Genomic DNA, 18529 nt, shown 5'->3' on the forward strand with positions numbered 1-18529 from the left:
TCTGCTTTCTCGTAGTAGTGTTCTCCAATCATCTAGAAGGTTCTAATCAGTTGACTCAAGAAAAAAGGAACTTTCTCTAGGGATCAGCAATCTAACTGATCCATCCTTTACCCTCCAGGGTGGTCATGCATCCTTCAACAGTGAAGGCTTTTCCACCCACAGGGAAGTTTCTGGTCAAAGACTCACATATACCACAGAGCACACCCCAAGGATGAGGAATCAAGTAAGCTTCTCATTTGCACAAAAAAGTTCTCTGTTCTGACCATAAAAATAAGTATTTGAGACATTGGTGATTACAGCATCATCTTCTAAAATTCCATCAAATTGAAATAAGAAACTGAACCGTTAAGTAGCATAAGAATTAAAAAGATTTTCTGAAAAGATACTCTAAAACCAAAGGATAGAGGCAAAGACTAGGAAGCACCTCTTTATTACACTATACAAAACTCCAAAACCTAATAAACAGGATGCCTTCCATTCTGTTTTATGCTTGTTTCTAGTTTCTTGATTTTCTTCAAGGATTATATATTATGTCTGCCATGAAAAACAAGAAGTTATTCAAAATTGTGCACAGAAAAAACAGAAAGAAAACCTACCTATAAAATGTTCTGAGTAAGTATATTTGAGGGTAAGTTGCCCTTTACTTTTTTCACTTTTCTGTATTTTCTGAAGCTTTTAGAATGAATGTAGTAATTTGAAATGAAAAACAACTTTTTACACAAAGATGTTTAAATTACCAAATTGTCAAAGGACTGAGTATTTATTAAAACTTATAAGTGTATAAATACAAAATAAAATCAGGAAGAAAGGTTTGGCCACGGATCAAATTACATTTCAGAGTTAAACAACTTAACACCATACATACCAGTGCTTCTCAAACTTGAGGAGGCTGAAGAACCACCTAGATGATGTGTGAGAGCAGTCAAAGGAGCTCTCAGGTGATTCTAATCTGCCAGTCACTCGACCTTGCTCTGGGTAGCCAAGGTGGGTGCACTGCGAAGCTAGTAGAGCCTCAGGAAGCCTGCCAAGCTCCTTCCAGAGTGGACAGAAGAGAAATGAACTCTGAACCCCACCTTCGTTCAAAGTTCTAAAGCAGGGGCACAGATTTCTCTCTCTCCAATCAGCCCTTGCTGATTAAATACTTAGTCATGGCCTTAAAAGGGGGCCAATGAAATTAAGATCATCACGACTCCAAAATCTAAGGAGCTTTTTTAGAACATCTGATGGAGCCAGCCTCTGACTCCAACTTGGCAGACTGCCTCTGGACTCCCTAGAATTCTCCATACCAAACTTCTTGGTGGAGCTTCCAAACACCACACTGTCTCCTACAATTTGTCACATGCCTAAGAATGGGACAGAGAACACCGATTTTGAATCTCTCTCTCCTAAGGAGACCAAAGAAAAAAGAAAAAAAGGCAAGCATGCCCTCCACAAGCCAACCAAGTGTTTACCAGATGCTCTGGATCCCGGAGTTGTGGGAAGGAGGGGGAACTTGTAAAGAGTCAGAATAGTTTCTGCCCTTTCACTCCCATCCTCACGCTCCATCAGGAGCTCCGGAACAAAACCACACTCAAACTCCAAAAGCCTCAGGAGGAGACTGAACAGCCCAAGAAATTACTGAGGCTCCCAACCCCACAGTCAATGTACTCCACTCGGCTAGCTCATCAAGACACTAGAGGGTGACTAGCGTTACCCTAAGGAGTAAAGTGCCTGCCTGAGAGGCCTCCCAGTTCTATACAGTGAGAACCTCAGAAAGAAACTAACCTAATTCACCATTCAGAAGAACACAGAGAATTCCCACCAGCCTCCAGGTCCCCAAACACCACACTTGCCATTTATCCCCCATGCCGCCACTTCCTGCCTGCAGTGAACTAATTACACACAGTGGGAATTCTGCAGCTGCCAGTTCTAATGTTTATCTGCTGCTAATTTGTTGTGTGACCTCAAAGACATTTCTCTAGTGCCTCTATTTCCTCTACTATAAAAGCAAGATAAGGGGATGACATGCTTGACAGAGAGCCCTAATATAACACTACAGTCATCACTACCCTAGAAACGCTCACAGGAATGGTAATTAACATGTTCCTTTTACCACAGCCTTTAAAGACAACTGATGATATGTTGTGAAAAGCATGGGATCTCAAATGATACTTCCTCTTTTGCTAAAACAGACCTCAGTGGCAAACACTCCCTAAAAACTGTTGATAAAAACAGTATCGGGTGTGCTTCTTTGTACAGTACAAGGGGATATATTTTTCCATAACCATCATTCCCACCACAGACAAGAGTTTCATAAGTAGAAGAGACAATAGAAAAGTCACCTTCAATTAGATTTCTGTAAACTTCACATCCAGCCCTGAAAACATAATGAAGTAAAACTGAGCATTTCTGACCAATGCAACATTTTGTAACCCCTGGAAACTGTGAAGACTAGTTAGTAAGAGAAAAGCTGGTTACAAAACATTCATTATAACCTGATTTTTTGTAAATATATGTGGACATAGAAAAATATTCAATAAATGGGACCAATTATATTTTACATCTATTAGAATCTCAATTGTTTTTTAATACATTTGAATACAAGTGTGTCAAAAATGTAACGCAAGTGTTCCCAGTATGTTGTCTCTTCATTTGTACAGAAGTTTTAAATTTTAACGTATTCAAATCTGCTCATTTTTTCTTCACAGGTTGCTTCTTTTGTTTTAAAGCCATGAAAATTGTTACCCCTATGCAGAGCTAATAAATATTATATTCTCTGCTAGTGTTTCTATCATTTGATTTGCAATATTCAACTCCAGAGCTTACATTTGGTGAAGATCCAATTGATATCTTACTGTATCCAAACCATTTATTAAATAATCTATTAAATAATTTTTCCTCATTGCCTTATTTTGAAATTTTAGCATATTTGAGTTATAGTTAGGAAATTTTTCCAATTTACTTTTTAAAGTACAAGAACCTCAAAGTAAAAATCCAAATATACGTAAGAGTTTTATAAGAAATCTCAGTAAGAGATTATGAGCAAATCAAGACATCATCAAGCCATTTCATCTTCAGTGGGGCATCAGTCAACTGAGCTATAATTTCTGTCTAAAGTCAGTTCTTCCCATTCAATACAAGGCTTTGAGTATGTAATTGTGGGGTATATAAGTATACGGCAGCTGAGTCACCATTTGAATTCTCTGCTTATTTTATGGGGAGGGGCTACTTCTTGGGTGGCAATGTTATTCTAACCCTGACACACCTGGAAATAATACCCCTTGCCCCGAGAAAAATAAAAGAAGTCCAAGAATTCATTGTTTAACTGGTCAAGATGCAGAATCATGGATTTTTACTCTATTGATTTTTCCTCCAGATCTACTAGAAACCTACCATACATAGTGTGTACTATGTAAATTGGCTCTTGTGTTTTAGGTTCTAAGGTCTGCACCTTGCCATTCCCATCAAGACACAGGCTCCTGGAAAGCCAAGCCTGAATCTACTCAACAATGAAGGAAGGAGGGACTCAAGTACAGTCATTGCAGAGACCTCTATGTGAGCCTTACCCACAGTGGACACTCAGGAATGGCTGTCAATGGATCAACGAACTTAGCATCTCAGTCATAAGTGATGCTTGAAGAAAAAAAGAAAAATAACATATTATCATTGACTGCTTTCATCTGAATTCATCTCCCCTACACGGTAATACGGACAGATTTTTGCCATCAGTTCACACCCTGAAGCACAAGACATGATGATCCTTCTTTCCATTTGCATAGCTAGGACTCATCATTATCCACCCCTATTTTTTTTGACTCAACAAAACAGAACTGCACCATTAGGATTTCAGCATGTCTATTCTTGCAGTAACTATTTTGAATTGGGTCTTTTAGAAGCAACCACTGTATGAAAAAAAAAAAAAATTATAACCTCGAAGGTTCATACATGGCTTGGTTTTAGAATCTGAGCTTTTCTGGTTCAATTCCGTGCTACTTTTCCAACCAGAAAAGAAACAGCTGAGAGGTTCCTCTGGACCAAGGCATGGATGGCAGTGCTCAGCCTGATAGTCTCTGCTTTTAATCCCCTCCACCAAAAACGAACTAGAGCGAGCACCACCGTCAAGGATACAATTACTGAGCATCTAATGTTCTCCAAGCTCACTATTAAATATGTCACTTGTTATAATATATCTGGTGCTGTTTTTCTTACCAAAAAAAAAAAAATCCTAGGATGCATTTCTTCCACATCTCTGAAAAAATTGCTCAATTTAATATTATGCTTAACTATTAAGTGTAATTTTAGAGATCTTGCTTAATTTTTTAATCTAATAAGTGAACAGCATATTAAGAAATGTGATATTCCACTTCACAATATTGTCTCATATATAAAATAGGGAAGTCCAACTATAACACTGTCCTTTCTGCTTCTCTCTTTTCTGTCAGAGAAGAATGGACACTTTTGTCATGTAACATAAGGAGGCCAGGGAAGAGGAGGGATTATCTTACAAACTGGCAAAGCAATCGCATTCGGCTCCTCCCATCACTGTCCCATCCTCCTCCCAAGCCCCGAGGAGGCTGGAGAAAGAGGCAGAGTTACCTGCTAACCCATCTTGCCCAGGCGGCATCTCCCTGCCTCCCTCCCAGCACTTGCCCAGGGCTGGACCCTGGAGAGGCAGGCACACTTCCCAGGAGGTCCACAGGGAGTAGAAAGCAAATGCCAGGGACACCAGAAAAAGATGCAATTCCTCAACTGTACTGGGAGAAAGACATCTAAAAACACACGTAAACGAAGACATTTTATTCTCGGGTCTAAGCAGTAAGTCTTTTAGTGGAGGTCATCACAGCCTGGTAAGTCTGCAAGAGGCTGCCCAGTGCTCCTGCAGTGGGACCTCCCATCCTTCCAGTAAGGGTCACTACAGCCTGTGCTCATCCCCACTTTGAAGATTCAAACCCACACCAGTACATTTTCCCTGAAATGTGCAGGCTTCCCTGAGACTCTGAGAAGCAGGAGAAAGCAGGCATTTGCAAAGCCTGAAGGTCGGTGCTGGGACAAGCGCAGGAAGGACACTAACTGAAGACAGGACCCTGGGGTCACCTTGTCCAGGTGAGTGTTGCTCCACCCTGCACGGAAACTCCCCCTAGAAGCTTCATTAGGAGGAATGCCAGCACCATCCATGGCTCCTCACTGTTGGCCCCCACCCCTTGTGGGCATGGCCTTTCCCAAGAGACTTTACAGCTCCTCCCACCAACAAGGATCAGAATCCCTGGCCCTTTGACCTTGGGCTTGCTGGCCTGGACTTGCTGTTGATGCAGGGAGCCCAGGCCTTAAGCAGTCTCACAGGATTCCTCTTAGCCTTTCCAGCTCTGCCACAGCCTTGACAGGAGCTACCCTGGGACCACAGCTGCCCTCAGCCTGGACCCCACATGGAGCAGACATGAACCAACCTCCAGGCCCAGTCAGGGCCACAGCTTGAGGCTTGACAACTAAGTGAAGTCCAAGGTGGAGCCGCCAAGCTCCACTGCCAACCCACCACTGCAAAAGTCATAGTAAACCACTGTTGTCAGCTGCTGTGTTATATTTGTTACCCAGCATTATTATGCCAACAGCTAACTGATACACAGTCTAAGAAACTGCTCATGGCAAATATGGTATGTCCCCTTGCCCAAAATATGATGACTACATTTTAATAGGTGCTTACTATGGGCCCATTTTGGTAAGAGTATTGCGGTTTAGCGGTGGTTGAGTCATTAAGTCCTGTCCAACTCTTGCAACCCCATGGACTGTAGCCCACCAGGCTCCTCTGTCCATGGGATTTCTCATGCAACAATACTGGAGTTGCCATTTCCTTCTCCAGGGGATCTTACCAAACCAGGGATTGAATGTGTGTCTCTTGCACTGCAAGCGAACTCTTTACTGACTGAGCCACCAGGGAAACCCCAAAAGGTGGATGTATTTATTTTTTCCTCACAAGAACACTATCAGACAAAAAGGACTATTATCCCTATTTGACAGATGAGGCAACAGAGACACAGTTAAGTAACCTGCCCACGGCTGGAAGGTAGTAAAGGCAGGTTTCAAATCCCAGTCACCTGCACCAAGAGCCCTTGCTTATTAACTTTATGCTCCGTGACCTTGCAAGCCTCCTCCCATACTTCCCAGTCTGCCTGACATTCTGCTCTGGGTTCCCATGCCCTAGGGGTAAAACCTAAACTGACAAGCAGGACAGTCAAGTATTCAAGATCCTTCTCAGCCTGATTCTGCTCATCCCGTCCAGGTTCCTGTCCCCTCCTCATCTCTCCCTCAAGGTTGGCCCAGTGACAATTCTGGGCTCCTACACTTGACCAAGCCCAAGTCCCTCGCCTCCCCCTGGAATCCCCTGCTTTCTGGAGCACCTCAAGGTCATCCCTCTGGGGTACCTCCTGCAAGAACACTTCCTGCCCCAGCCAGGAGCATGTGACTTCCCATCCTGAGTGGCCCCAACACCAAGGACCTGCTTGAAAGTGCAGTGACCACTGTGGGCTGCCACCACTCAGCTCCTGCCAAGCCCGGCCACATGCCCCTTGAGGGCAACGCCTGGGTTCATTCATTTCTGAGAGCCCCATGCTCAGCAAGCCCTGTGCTCTCATTAGGGAACTTAAGGAGAGTCTGCTAAGTTACAAAACAGTGAAAGGAACACAACATGATGGAGAAATGGATATGGAGACACAATGTCCAAATTTTCATTCTTGAACAAGTCTTCATTCCTTATAAACATTAATCAAACTGCTCAGCATCCCTGGATCTCCAGCTACATATTCATCAGTTAAAATAGGTCTATCATGATGGTTTCCTCTGCCAAACCTTCCTCATAGGCTTCTGTTCTCATCAGTTTGTCTTGGGATAAGTAACAAAAGACATATATCTGCTTGAAACAGCAGGGAAACTGAAGGCCTATTCCCTAAACGTTCAGTCCTGGCAACACAACAGCACATGTACTATCATTTCAAATGAAAGAAAGGAAAGTTTACTGTTGAGGGAGGCACATGATGAATAAGTGAAAGGAGAATGATCTCAAGACGAAACCAGATAAGTGATGACTTGACACGAGGGAGAAAAAGCAAGTGACTCTTGAGAGAGGCCCAGCACTCAGAACCCCAACTTGCAGCTGACAGGTGGCTGTCATTGCCTTAACCTCAGAGACACCAGTAAAGGTCAGGACTCAGCACCCAGACAGGACCTGTGGAAAGCTGACTAGGGTAGAGGGGTACAGGCTGCAGCTTCCCTCAACACCGCCTGACCACATCCAGGATCCGGGCCCCAAGCTTGGAGAAAAGGGGAAACTACATCCAACGAGAGTGAACTACTCTGTCCGCGAGTCAGAGGCTGAAACCCCACAAACACAGACTCCTTTCCTCACTGCAGCTTCACGTTCACTAATGAGCTGTGTTTCTGTTGCTGAGGATACACGTCCCTGGTGTTTCCTGGAAAAGACGGGAGAGGCCGGGATAATGGGTGTTCCTGATCCCTGTCACATTCAGTGGGGACAGGATGTCACAGAGACAGCTGGAATGTAAGAACAAGAAGATCCTCAAGATCAGACTACCTAATAATTTTCACTTTCCAGTCATAGCTTTGTTCAAACAACAGCTTGCAGAAGCACAGCTATGAGAGAGGAAGCTAAGGCCGCTCCTTTCAGCGGGCAGGGCCAGGAACCCCAGTGTTGGTACACGAACAGCCTCAGAGCTGGTTGATGGCAGCTTGCGGATCTGGTTCGGGAATCATGTACTTAGGTCAGCCCTGCATGTTGCAGTATGGAAACCACAGCTCAGAGAGTAAGGGGACTCATTCAGGGTCACGGAATGGAAGCCAGAAGCACCAAGCTCAGGACTCCAGTTCCTGACTCCCAACCAAACACTCTTTCCGCCACATGGTGCCACCTCCTTTTCTTGGAAGGGCCCTCCACACCCTCTCCAGAGCAAGTTCCAGACCATTCCAGGGCTTAGATTGCGGTAAAGAGGAATTCAGTGACAATATGCCTTACTGATGCATTTGTCACACACAAGAGGCAAAGCTCTGCTTTTTACCAGCCCCTGCTCCTACTCCCTAGCCCAACTGCCCCCAACATGGGCAAGTCATCAGAGCCTTTCAAAGGCCTAAAATTTCCCAGGCTCCCCTGCCCCATCCATTTCCCTCTCTGTAGCATTTCCTACAGCACTGAATCAAATGACTGCCTGCAGTGCTGTGACTCTTCTCTTTGCTGGATTTGTCCCTACACAGTATATATGCTTGGTTTTAAAATGCTGTTTGCTCCACTTTTAAATTTCATTTTAGAAGCCTGCAAGGAGAGATGCCAATATTTAATCATAGGGACTAGAGGGGACTTTACAAACTGCTTATGAGGCACAGACAGAGTAGTTATTTTCCTATTTCCCTTTTGATGGAATTGGCTACTGTATGATACACAATAACAGTGTGAACCAGAAAGCACTCCTGCATCCTTATCTTACCCTCACATAATCAAAAAGAAAAAAAAAAAAAACGCATTATAATAGAAAAGAGGAAACTAGAACTTCATATTTGTTTGAAATTTAATTAAACTTGAAAGGTTTGTAGGGACAATTCATTTCCTTTTGTAGTCTAAGACCATAAGCTTCACATTCCATTTTACCAGTGGAATGATAAAAAGTAACCACATGTTATTTTAATTGTAATAATAAATAATATATAACAAAGTTAGATTAAAAGTTTCTTTTAAATAGCCAGGTGGAAACACATGTTCCCTACCATTCTGAATTGACATTTTTTAAAAGCCTCTGTAAACACTTTTAAGGCATGTATCTATTTAATTGCTTTTGTTAATACCACTTGCATTCTTTTCTAGAAAGATGACTTTACAGTAAGCAAACAGGTATGTCTTTATATGTGTCCTAGTTAATCCTCCAAATTGACAAGTTTAAAATGGATGGAGTATGTTCATTACAAAAAATGTTGAATGCACAATTAAACAGAACAGGAAACCTCCCACAAGCTCTGGGTCACTCAGATTTGGAGTCAGATAACATCCCTGTCCTTGTCAATTCCACGTCATCAACACCTATCAGAAGGACAATGCTGAGTAGTCTTTGAGGGCAAGGTGAAGCAGGAATCCTAGACAAGTCACCCTGAAGATGAACATGGGGGCTGGTGTTATATTACCCCAACCAGGCACAGCAAATGGAGCCAGGAAGCGGACTGAACATGGATTGCCTCTCTATGGAAAAAACTGTGCACGTGTACATTGGTGGGGTTTCCCAGGTGGCACAGTGGTAAAGAACCTGCCTGCCAACACAGGAAACATAAGAGACCTGAGTTCAGTCCCTGGGTTGGGAAGACCCCCTGGAGAAGGGAATGACAACCCACTCCAGTATTCTTGCCCGGAAAATTCCACGGACAGAGGAAACTGGTAGGCTACAGTCCATGGGGTCACAAAGAATTGGACACAACTGAAGCAACTTAGCATGCACGTGTGCATTCGTGTGTATGTGATAAAACATTTCAGAGTGAGAAGAGTTGCTCACTGCTGATAAGAGAAAACAGGGATTGTGGAATAAGGTAAGAGGTCCTTCCTATTAAAAAAAAATATGAGGTCAGATATTACTAAAAGGATTTACAAGCCTCTAGTTCCAAAATTCTTTGATTACATAGGGTAGAAAGTGAATGTTCCATCAGAAAACTAAGATCCAAAAATACTAACAGTGAAGCTCACCTCTTCTGACAGGTTACCCTTTGATGGAAACCACTCGCCAGAATATTAAACTTCCTGTTTGCTGTCTCCCTCAAAAGACTTTTCCCTCAAAAGACTTTTCCACAAGCACCCTAGGGGCACAGCCTGTGTTTAATTCATCTCTGTGATCCCATGTGGTACCTGAAGTTCACAGTGGGAAACAAAAACTGCAGAAATATATAGGGTAGAAAATATCACAGGAAAAATTTAAGTTTTATTTTAAAATAATGAATGCATACATAATAATAAGCAAAAAATTTAATCAAACTCCTTGGTACCTAGATGTTACATGAATAAATTCCTCAATTAAAATGCTTCTTTTCTAGTAACTACTATGCCAAGCCTTCCAATGCACAGGACAAAGGGAATGTTTATTTATGTGATTTTATTGTTTGGATTGTTTATTATTCTTCCTTCCCTTGGAGGAACCAAGCAGCAACTCCTGCCCCATCACTCAGATTCTTAGAACATAAAAACAATCATCAAAAACAAGCATAACAAAAACATAATACTCGCCATTTCATTAACCAGGAACATTAGACAGGAAGGAACAAGACAAAGATGTCTCCTCTCATCACTTCTATTCAACATTGTACTGTCACTTCTAGCCAAGGTAACTGGGCAAGAAAAAGAAATAAAAGGAATCTCTGCTGGAAATAAAACTATCTCCATTTTTAGATGATCTTTTATTTAAAATTCTAATGAATTCACTAAAAAATCACTAGAGCCAATAAATAAGAAAACCTTCAGCAAAGTTTCAGGATACACAATCAAAACATAAGAATCAATTGTATTTCTATGCAATACCAATAGAAAAAAAAAAAAAAGATCCTACATGCCACATAGTGCGGCCAATAAAAATAAATAAATCAAAGCCAAAAAAAAAAAAAAAAGAAGAATCAATTGTATTTCTATGCAATACCAATAGAAAATCCAAAAATAAAACTGGGACAGTTTCATTTACACTACAGCAGGAAGAATAAAATGCTCAGTAATAAATTTAACAAAAGAAATGCAACACTTGAACACTGAAAATTAACAACATCATTGAAAGAAATTAAAGAAGACTTAAATAGCTGGAAAAACATCCTATGTTCATGATGAGAAGACAATATTGTTAAAATGCATTAATCCCCAAATTGATCTCCAGATTCAATGTAATCAATATCAAAATCCCCACTGGATTTAATGCCGAAATTAACAAAATAATCCTAAAATTTGTATAACAATATAAGGCCTAGAATAGCCAAAGGCATCTTAGGGGAAAAAAAGAACAAAGTTAGAAGACTTATATTTTCAGAATTCAAAACTACTAAAAACAAGAACAATCAAGACTGTATGTCAGTGACATAAGGATAGATATAGAGATCAGCCGAGTAGAATTTAGAACGTGGAAGTAATTGCATATATATATGATCAAAGGAAACGGCAACCCACTCCAGTATTCTTGCCTGGAGAATCCCAGGGACGGCGGAGCCTGGTGGGCTGCCGTCTGTGGGGTCTCACAGAGTCGGACACGACTGAAGCAACTTAGCAGCAGCAGCATGATCAACTGACTTTTTATAAGAGTTCTATGAAAATCAATGGGGGAAACAATACAGTTGTCCACAAATGGTGCTGGGACAACTGGACAGTTACATGCAAAAAGAACAAATTTGGATCCCTAACTCACACCATATACAAAAATTACCTCAAAATAGATCTTTTTGTATACAATGTGAGTTAGGGATCCAAATTTATTCTTTTGCACGTAAGTATCCAGGTGTCCCAGCACCATCTGTGTACAAGAGTATTCTTTCCTCCATTGACTGTCATCAGTTCAGTTGCTCAGTCATGTCTGACTCTGCGACCCCATGGTCTGCAGCATGCCAGGCTTCCCTGTCTATCACCAACTCCCAGAGTCTACTCAAACTCGTGTCCATCAAGTCAGTGATGCCATCCAACCATCTCATCCTCTGTTGTCCCCTTCTCCTCCCACTTTCAACCTTTCACAGCATCAGGGTCTTTTCCAATGAGTCGGTTCTTCACATCAGGTGGCCAAAGTACTGGAGTTTCAGCTTCAGCATCAGTCTTTCCAATAAATATTCAGGACTGATTTCCTTTAAGATTGACAGGTTGGATCTCCTTGCAGTCCAAGGGACTCTCAAGAGTCTTCTCCAGCACCACAGTTCAAAAGTACCAGTTCTTTGGTGCTCAGCCTTCTTTATGGTCCAACTCTCACATCCATACATGACTACTGGAAAAACAATAGCTTTGACCAGATGGACCTTTGTTGGCAAAGTAATGTCTTTGCTTTTTAATATGCTGTCTAGGTTGGTCATAGCTTTTCTTCCAAGGAGCAAGCGTCTTTTACTTTCATGGCTGCAGTCACCATCTGAATAGAACTCTACAAAAAATTAGTTGATCATAAATATATGCAATTACAACACAAGAGATGACTCTAAACATGGACATCACCGGATGGTCAATATCAAAGTCAGATTGATTATGTTATTAGCAGCCAAAGACAAGGAAGCTCTACCTAGTCAGTAAAAACAAGACTTGGAAAAAAAAACAAAAAACAAGACTTGGAGCTGACTGTGGCTCAGGTTATGCGCTCCTTATTGCAAAATTCAAGCTTAAATTGAAGAAAGCAGGGAAAACCCTAGGCCATTCAGGTATGACCTAAATCAAATCCCTTATAATTATACAGTGGAAGTGATGAATAGATTCAAGCAAGAGATTAGATCTGGTAGACAAAGTGCCTGAAGAACTATGGACAGAGGTTCATAACATGTATAGGAGGCAGTGACCAAAACCATCCCAAACAAAAAGAAATGCAAGAAGCCAAAGTGGTTGTCTGAGGAGGCTTAACAAATAGCTGAGAAAAGAAGAGACCCAAAAGGCAAGGGAGAAGGGGAAAAATATGCCCACCTGAATGCAGAGTTCCAGAGAATAGCAAGGAGATATAAGAAGGCCTTCTTCAATGAACATGCAAAGAAATAGAAGAAAACGAGAGAATCAGAAAGACTAGAGATCTTTTCGAGAAAACTGGAGATATCAAGGGGATATTTCATGCAAGGATGGGCACAATAAGGGACAGAAATGGTAACAACCTAACAGAAGCAGAAGAGATTAAGTAAAAGTGGCAAGAATACACAGAAAAACTATATAAGAAAGGTTTTAACGATCTGATAACCACAATGGTATGGTCACTCACTTAGAGCCAGACATCTTGGAGTGTGAAATCTAGTGGACCTTAGGATGCATTACTACAAACAAAGCTAATGGAAGGGATGGAATTCCAGCTTAATTATTCCAGCTGAGCTATTCAAATCCTAAAAGACAATGCTGTTAAAGTGCTGCACTCAATATGCCAGCAAATTTGGAAAACTCAGCAGTGGCCACAGGTCTGGAAAAGGTCAGGTTTTCATTCCAATCTCAAAGGAGGGCAATGCCAAAGAATGTTCAAGTTACGTACAATTGTGCTCATTTCACATGCTAGTAAGGTAATGCTCAAAATTATTTAAGTCATAATTCGGCAGTATGTGAATCAAGAACTTTCAAATGTATAAGCTGGGTTTCAAAGAGGTAGGAGAACCAGAGATCAAATTGCCAAGATTCACTGGATCATGCAGAAAGCAAGGGAATTCCAGAAAAACATCTACCTTGGCTTCACTGACTACACTAAAGCTTTTGACTGTGTGGATCACAACAAACTGTGGAAAATTCGCAAAGAGATGGGAATACCAGACAACCTTACCTGTTTCCTGAGAAACCTGTATATGCTGGTCAAGAAACAACAGTAAGAACTAGACATGGAACAATGGACTCTTTCAAAATTGGGAAAGGAGTACAACAAGGCTGTATTTTGTCAACCTGATTATTTAACTTATATACAGAGTATATCAAGTGAAATCCCAGGCAGGATGAATCACAAGCTGGAATCAAGGCTGTCAGGAGAAATATCATCAATCTCAGATATGCAGATGATACCATGCTAATAGTAGAAAGTGAAGAGGAAATAAAGAGCCTCTTGATGAAGGTGAAAGAGGAGAGTGAAAAAGCTGGCTTATAACTCAACATTTAAAAAACTAAGATCATGGCATCTGGTCCCATCACTTCATGGCAAATGAAGGGGAAACAGTGGAAGCAGTGACAGATTTTATTTTCTTGGGCTCCCAAATCATGGCAGATGGTGACTGCAGTCATAAAATTAAAGACATTTGCTCCATGGAAGAAAAGCTATGACAAACCTAGACAGTGCATTAAAAAGCAGAGACATCAATTTGCTGACAAAGGTCGGTCTAGTCAAAGGTATGGTTTTTCCAGTAGTCATGTACAGATGTGAAAGCTGGATCATAATGGAGGGTAAGCATCAAACAATTGATGCTTTTGAACTGTGGTGTTGGAGAAGACTCTTGAGAGTCCCTTGGACTGCAAGGAGATCAAACCAAATCAATCCTAAAGGAAATCAACCCTGAATATTCATTGGAAGCACTGATGCTGAAGTTCTAAAATCTTTGCGACCTGATGCAAGGAGCCAACTCATTAGAAAAGACCCTGATGCTGAGAAAATTGAAGGCAAAAGGAGAAGTGGGCAACAGAAGATGGGATGGTTAGACAGCATCACCAACTTAATGGACATGAATTTGAGCAAACTCTGGGATATAGTGGAGGACAGAGGAGGCTGATGGGCTACAGTCCATGGGGTCACAAAGAGTCAGACACGACTTAGTGACTAAAAAACAACAGATCAAATATCTAAATGGAAGAGCTAAAATTATAACACAATTAGAAGTGAACTTTTGTGACTTCAGATTAGGCAGTGGTTTCTTAGATATGACAACAAAAGCACAATGGAAAACAAACATAAAAAGGATGTTATAAAAATTAAAACTTTTGTGTTTCAAAGTATATTAGCAAGGAAATGAAAAGAAAGAGAGAAAACATTTGTAAATCATACATCTGATGAGGGTATGGTATCCAGAATATATAAAGACCTCTCTCAACCCTAAAATAAAAAGACAAATAACTCAAAATTGGCAAAGTTATTTTAATAGACATTTCTTCAAAGAAGATAAATAAATGGCCAATAAGCACATAAAAGATACTCAACATCGTTAGCAGAAAAAAATGCAAATTGAAACCAGAAAGAAATACTACTTCACACACACTAAGAGGGCTATAAGCAAAAACATGGACAACAAAAAGTGTGGAGGAGGATGTAAAGAAGTTGGAACCATCACACATTGCTGGTGGGAATGCAAAATGACAGCTGCTTTGGATACAGTCTGGCAGTTCCTCAAACAGTCAAATATAGACTTAACCACATAATCCAGCAGTTCCACCCCTAGGCATATATCCAACAGAAATGAAAACATGTCCACACAAAAATCTGTACATGGATGTTCATAGAAGCATTATTCACAATATCAAAAAAAATGAAAACAACCCAAATCTCCATCAAGATGAATAGATACACAAAATACGGTCTATCCATGCAATAGAATATTTTCCAGTCATAAAAAGAATGAAGTACTGGTTTATGAACCTTAAATCTTGAAAACATTATGCTAAGAAAGTTAGACACAAAAGGCTGCATATTTATTGTTCTGTCACTCAGTGGTATCCGACTCTGTGACCCCTTGGACTGCAGCACGCCAGGTTTCCCTGTCCTTTGCCATCTCACGGAGTTTGCTCAAATTCACGTCCATTGAGTCAGTGATGCCATCCACCCATCTCATCCTCTGTCGTCCCCTTCTCCTCCCACCTTCAATTTTTCTCAGTATCAGGGTCTTTTCAAATGAGTCAGCTCTTCACATCAGGTGGCCAAGTATTACAGCTTTAGCATCAGTCAATATTCAGGACTGGTTTCCTTGAGGATTGATTGATTTGATCTCCTGGCAGTCCAAGGGACTCTCAAGAGTCTTCTCCAACACCACAGTTCAAAAGCATCAATTCTTCAGTGTTCAGCCTTCTTTATGTTCTGACTCACATCCATACATGACTATCGAAAAAACCATAGCTTTGACTAAATGGAACTTTGTCAGCAAAGTAATGTCTCTGCTATTTAATATGGTGTCTAGGTTGGTCATAGATTTTCTTCCAAGGAGCAAGCATTTTGTAATTTCATGGCTGCAGTCACCATCTGCAGTGATTTTGGAGCCCAAGAAAATAAAGTCTGTCACTGATTCCATTGTTTCCCCATCTATTTGCCATGAAGTAATGGGACCAGATCCCATGATTTTAGTTTTCTGAATGTTGAGTTGGATGATTCCATTTATATGAAATGTCCAGAATATGCAAATCCATATGCTAGAGAGTAGATCAGAGATTTCCAGGGGCTGAGGGATGGAGGGAATGGGGAGTGATTGTTAATAGGTATGAGATGTCTTTGTGGAGTCATAGAAACCTACTGGAATTAGACAGTGGTGATGGCTGCACAACTCTGTGAATGTATCAAAAGTCACTGAAGTGTATATATTTTAAAAGGGTGGATTTTATGGCACATGTATTTATCTCAATTTACAATTAACAGTAATAATGGTGAGATATTTTCATGCTGGTGAGAATGTTCACTGGCAGAATTTCTTAGAAGAGAGGTCTGGAAAAGGGTATCAAAATTTACCTGATAAATTCTAAGAATTTATCCTCCATAAATAATTATGAATGTCACAACTTTAGCTCTAAAGATTATCTGTAATGTTGTTTACAGTATCAAATTATTGGAAATACCCTGAAGGCACAACAGAGATTTTGTTAAGCCAACTATGGCACATTCATTCAGTTTAAGGAGTCACCTGTGAAAATGATATTTATTGATATACTGTTAACTTAAAAAAGAGGGATACAAAATATAATATGAAGTATGATCATATTTTTGCTTTTTTAAACTATGTAGCTGCTGCTGTTGTTGTTCACTCACCAAGTCATGTCCAACTCTTTGCAACTCCATGGACGGCAGCATTCCAGGATTTTCTGTCCTTCACTGCTCCTTGAGTTTGCTCAAACTCATGTCCATTGAGTCAGTGATGCCATCCAAACATCTCATCCTCTATTGCCATCCTCTGCCTTCAATCTTTCCCAGCATCAGGGTCTTTTCCAATGAGTCGGTTCTTCACATCAGGTGTCCAAAGTACTGGAGCTTCAGCATCAGTCCTTCCAGTGAGTTTTCAGGGTTGATTTCCCTTAAGATCGACTAGTTTTATCTCCTTGAAGTCCAAAGGACTCTCAAGAGTCTTCTCCAGCACCATAATTCAAAAGCATCAACTCTTCGGCACTCTGCCTTCTTTACAGTCCAACTCTCACATCCGTACTGACTACTGGAAAGATCATAGCCTTGACTACATGGACCTTTGTCAGCAAAGTGATGCCTTTGCTTTTTAACACACTGTCTAGGTTTGTCACAGCTTTCCTGACAAGAAGCAATCGTCTTCTAATTCTATGGCTGCAGTCACCATCTGCAGTGATTTTAGAGGGCAAGAAGAGGAAACCTGTCACTGCTTCCACCTTTTCCCCTTCTATTAGACATGAAATGATGGGGCTGGATGCCATCATCTTAGTTTTTTAATATTGAGTTTTAAGCCAGCTTTTTCAACTCTCCTCCTTCACCCTTGTCAACAGGTTCTTTAGTTTCTCTTTACTTTCTGCCATTAGAGTGGTATCATCTGCATATCTGAGGTTGTTGATATTTCTCCCTGCAATCTTGATTCCAGCTTTTAAACTATATATGTATGTATTCATGTCTCCATAATATAGAAATAATAGAACTAGGCAGCCCAAACTATAACCATTAGCCCATGTGCATATTTAAATTCATAAGATTAACAAAAATTAAGAATCCAGATCCTCAGTTATATTGGCCACATCAGGTGCTCAGTAAGCACATGAGGACGGTGGCTACTGTATTGGACAGGACAGAACATTTCACTGCTGAAAGTTCCACTGAAATGAGCTGATACAGAAGAATACACAGCAAGAGGCCCTATAGATGCTTTTAAATTTCTTTGTGCTTATTTTCCACTTTTCCACTGTAATAAATAAAAATGTTTGGATAACAGAATACTGTTTGTTTTTTTTTTAAGATTCAAAGTAAACTGACAGGGAGAAGGGATATGGAGAAACCCTCAATGGGAGCAGGCATCGCCCACCACAGATAGAGCAAGTCCCTCTGATCTGGGCAGCAAACGGCGGGTCCTTCCCCTGCTGAGACAACACCTCTGCACCACAGGGTGGGGCAGCTTTGCAGATGGATGTGGTGTGATGGGTGGGTACCAGAGTGATGAGAATGGCTGTTTCTGCTAATTCTGTCCAGATGTAGAGTTGCTTTCTGGGGAAGAAGATGTGCAACTTCCTCATGTGGCCACAGCCAGAATCCAGCCTCCTGACAGAGATTCTGAATAATCATCACCTTGGAACTGCAAGAGGCTTAGGGAAGAGGCACTCTCAAATTTTAGGTGATTAGCTCATGCTTTCTGGACAACAACATGGAAATACATATTTAAAGCCTTAAGAATATTACAGCCCTTTAGCAACTGTGTCATTTCCTGAAAATATCCTATGGAAATAATTGTGGATATGCTCAGAGGTTTACCTACAAGAACATACATGACAGAGTTGTTTATGAGAGCAGAAGGCTAAATTCAAGCTAAAAGTACGAGATGTGGCCTTGTGGTGGAGTATTACACCAGCTGTTAAAAATAATGCTCTGCAGGAGTATTTAATGACATGGAAGCTGTTTACAAAGGTTACATTTTTTAAAGCTTTAATACAGTGTAAGAGGGATCATTTCATTTTTTAAGGAAAAAATACATACATACATATGCT

General features: G+C 40.9%; 1 protein-coding gene across 14 annotated transcripts in view; it reads right to left on the reverse strand.

The window, feature by feature from the left end:
* The window catches only part of LYPD6B (LY6/PLAUR domain containing 6B), a 229257-nt gene that overhangs the window by 201268 nt on the left and 9460 nt on the right, over positions 1-18529 (reverse strand). For 4 of the 14 annotated variants that reach the window (XM_081580516.1, XM_081580528.1, XM_081580524.1 and 1 more), the window contains exon 2: positions 3546-3612. The exons of the other annotated variants lie outside the window; for them this stretch is intronic. The gene's annotated coding sequence lies outside the window, so the exon portion shown is untranslated. The remainder of the gene's footprint in view (positions 1-3545; positions 3613-18529) is intronic. 14 annotated transcript variants of the gene reach the window in all.

Source organism: Giraffa tippelskirchi, chromosome 3, assembly GCF_054371585.1.
Source record: "Giraffa tippelskirchi isolate mGirTip1 chromosome 3, T2T-mGirTip1v1.2.pri, whole genome shotgun sequence".
Classification (NCBI taxonomy): domain Eukaryota; kingdom Metazoa; phylum Chordata; class Mammalia; order Artiodactyla; family Giraffidae; genus Giraffa; species Giraffa tippelskirchi.